Source organism: Kryptolebias marmoratus, linkage group LG18, assembly GCF_001649575.2.
Source record: "Kryptolebias marmoratus isolate JLee-2015 linkage group LG18, ASM164957v2, whole genome shotgun sequence".
Lineage (NCBI taxonomy): Eukaryota > Metazoa > Chordata > Actinopteri > Cyprinodontiformes > Rivulidae > Kryptolebias > Kryptolebias marmoratus.
The window spans coordinates 20474887-20478428 of record NC_051447.1 but is presented as its reverse complement, the minus strand read 5'-3'; positions in this window follow the sequence as shown (position 1 = coordinate 20478428).

Genomic DNA, 3542 nt, shown 5'->3' with positions numbered 1-3542 from the left:
CCAGCCTCTCGGGGCTTTTCAGACGTTCAGCCTGACCTGTTCCTGTGTTTGTTCTGTGCGGTCAGGAACTGGATCCAGGGTTTAGGATCAGAACCAGCTCCTGCTGCTGCAGCACATCCAGATGTTCTGTAATATCTGGATAAATATAGACTCAGTAAAGTCCCAGCTGTGCTCTCTAAACATTTTCTTTTTCTATAATTGGTGTTTCAGCTCCGGAACATGAAGCCTCTCTGCTTTCATTCTAAAAATGTTTGTTTCGACTTTAATCGAAAGTTTGCAGCTTCAGTTTCTGGCATTAAAGTCGGTTCTAAAGGAAACAAAGTAAGAGCAGGAGTGAGAACGAGGTTCTGTCCCGCCTCGGAATGAGCGCTGACAGTAAAACAGATTCACTGCTTCGGGTTTCAGGATGAAACTGATTTTTCCTGTCATCAGGATGATGAAGGCTGCTTCTTTAATCCTTTCTGGCTCCATCGAACCTAAACCCTCCTCCACATTTTTACAAGCTGAAGCTTCGAGGCTGCAGCTTTCTGAGAGCGGAAAAAGCTCTCAGACGGAGGAGGAGGTGGTGTTATTACCCGAGACTCCACTGCTGATGATTATCTGCCGTCTGTGTTTGTCTGAAGGTGTGGACGTGGAAGTGTTTACACTCCCTGATTCCCTGTAACTGCTGAGACATCGTTACAATTCCAGCTCTGAATCCATCTGAACCCAAACTCAGAGGTTTGCTGCCACGCTCCAAAACAAATTCAAGTTTCTGATTGGTGACTCGGGTCTCTGCTTCGTTGTTTTTGGACAGAAAGTCGTCTCATCCAGCAGATAACTTCCGTCTCTTCAGAAAGACGGTTGTCTCGTTTTGGTGACTCCACCTGCAGAAAGAAGTTGTCTCGTTCGATCGGTGACTCCACCTTTTGCTCCACGTTTAGGAACAGACGATCACTTCTTCCCTCCAAAACTTAAAGCTAACATAATTACTGAAGTCTGTGGGGCCGACAGATGCCAGCCGTGGAAAAGCTGCAGAGAAAATCAACAGGTCTAATGACCCCCCACCCCCACCCGCTCCAATACAGACCATAAACAACAACCTGCCAAGGTCTACCTGAAGCTGCTGAAAACCAACAGGCTTAATGACACCTTTATTAGTCATGTGGAGCTCTCCTCAATAAGCTGTGGAAAGTCCGGATCATTCCTGCTGTTTACATACCAGAGAGGGCCAGAACCGTGGAGGGGGGGCAGCGTCTCCACGCACAACTGCTAAATATTCAGACAGATTCCTCAGCAGGTCGAACAGAGACCTGAACCTCCTGAGCATCTCTGAAGAGACAGAATATCCCGAACGAGACTCAAACTTCGAATAAAAACCAGAAACTTGATGACATAAATGTAAAAAAAACGACGGCTGAATTAATTCTGTGTGTCGCTGTTTTTAGAACTGCACACATAAAAAAACTGCAAAGACTCAACAGACGGAGTCAAACAATCACAACCAGATGCTCTGAAACCTCAGGGAGACAGAGAATATTAACACGAGAAGGAGGTCTTCTGTGGGGGGGAGGGGTTATCGTCTTTCTGAGCGAAGGAACCGTTTTGATGTGCAGCTGCAACTCTCGGCTCCGAGGGCGGCCGGCCAACCCCCGAACCCCCGTTACTCGTTTATGAGCAATTAAAGAGCCATTTATCATCCTGTTCTCGAAGGTGCCTAACCACAGTCACACAGCCGTCGGCTCTGCGGCCCGTTCTCTACATCGGTTCTGCAGAGGAGAGAGCCGTGAGACCCAGAGCTGATAGACAGAAACATCGCCTCAGAACAACCAGACAGCCGGCCTGCGGGGCCCGGATCCCTGTGGGGCCCGGATCCCTGCGGGGCCCGGTCCCAGCCGCCTGGTCAGAGAGAGCCGTGAGACCCAGAGCTGACAGACAGAAACATTGCCTCAGAACAACCAGACAGCCGGCCTGCGGGGCCAGGATCCCTGCGGGGCCAGGATCCCTGTGGGGCCCGGATCCCAGCCGCCCGGTCAGAGAGAGCCGTAAGACCCAGAGCTGACAGACAGAAACATCACCAGTTCTTAGGCCCCGTCCACACAAACAGTGTTTTTGTGAAAATGTCCTGAGGAGACGGCAGCGTCTCTGGATGGTCCCTCTCCTCCGTGGTTTGGACCCGTCTGACCTCAGAACAGTTCTCCTCTTTGGTCCAGAGGAGACACATCTGTTCACATCTGGCTGCTTCTTTGCCTGATAGAGCTTTAAGCAGCATCTGTGGATGGCACGGCAAACTGTGTTTACAGACAGAACAGAACCAGAACCAGCCTTGACCTTTGACCTCAGAGGATTCTACAGAGTCTTCTGACAGATTCAGCCTCTAAAATGCTTTTTTTAAAATCCCCATCTGGATCCTTTAAAGCAGGGGTGTCAGACTCCAGGCCTCGAGGGCTGCTGTCCTGGGAGGTTTAGGTGTTTCTGCTCCAACACACCTGATCCAAACGGTTTAATCACCTCCTCACCAGGAACACGGCAACAAGTCAGCCATCTAAAGCAGGAACACGTCTAAAACATGCAGGAATGGAGTTTGACACCCCTGCTTTAAAGGGTCCAGTGTCACAGTTCTTGGTTGGTTCTGGTCATTCAGCTCCACTGAATAAGGTCCAGATGGCCTCCGTTTGAGCCTCCTGACCCAAGTGCAGGTGCAGCGGCTCGGGAAGGAACCTGCTTGGTTGTTTGGGGAGGCAGCTGAGTGAGTCCTTTCAGGTCTCAGTGAGAACACAGACACACAACATCTCTGTGTGAAGATGTAAATAAACAGCTCAGGGCACCGGGCCGGGCCGGGCCGGACCGCCTTCTCAGACCTCACACCAACCCAGACCACAAAGAACCAGACCTGAAACACAGATTCATTTATTTTTGGATCTCAGGTACACCATAACAAAACCAGTTTTGTTGTTGTTGTTGTTTTGTTTCATTTTTTAAATCCCTAAACTGGAACCGAAACCAGGAAAGATTCTCAGCTGGTTTTCATGTCAGCGAGTTTCTTCTCTGGAAGCTGAAATTTATCAGATTCATCTGATTCACCACATTTGGATCTACTTTTATTTGAGTTATTTTACTCTTTTGTTTGCATTTGGATATTTTTAGCCATCGTTGTACCACTTTTAGCTTTTGGCTAGCGTTTTGCTAGTTTCAGTTTTAGTTACTGTTCAGGTCCAGGTACGTGCATAGATCCACAGGGTGAGCTGACTTGTTCCTTTAAACGTTCTGACAGAGAGTTGAGCAGCAGAGACTGATGGCTTGTTGAACAATGGAGAGACAGGTCCAGGAGAACATGAAGAGTTCTACAGGAGAACACAAATAAGAACGATTAGTTTGGACTAGAAAAAACTCAGGAGTTTGTTCAGGTGGTTAAAGGGTGATATCACTGACCTTCAATGGTCCAGTGAAGACCCGGGGTCCAGTGAAGACTCATGGTCTAGTGAAGACTCGGGGTCCAGTGAAGACCCGGGGTCCAGTGAAGACCCGGGGTCCAGTGAAGACTCATGGTCCAGTGAAGACTC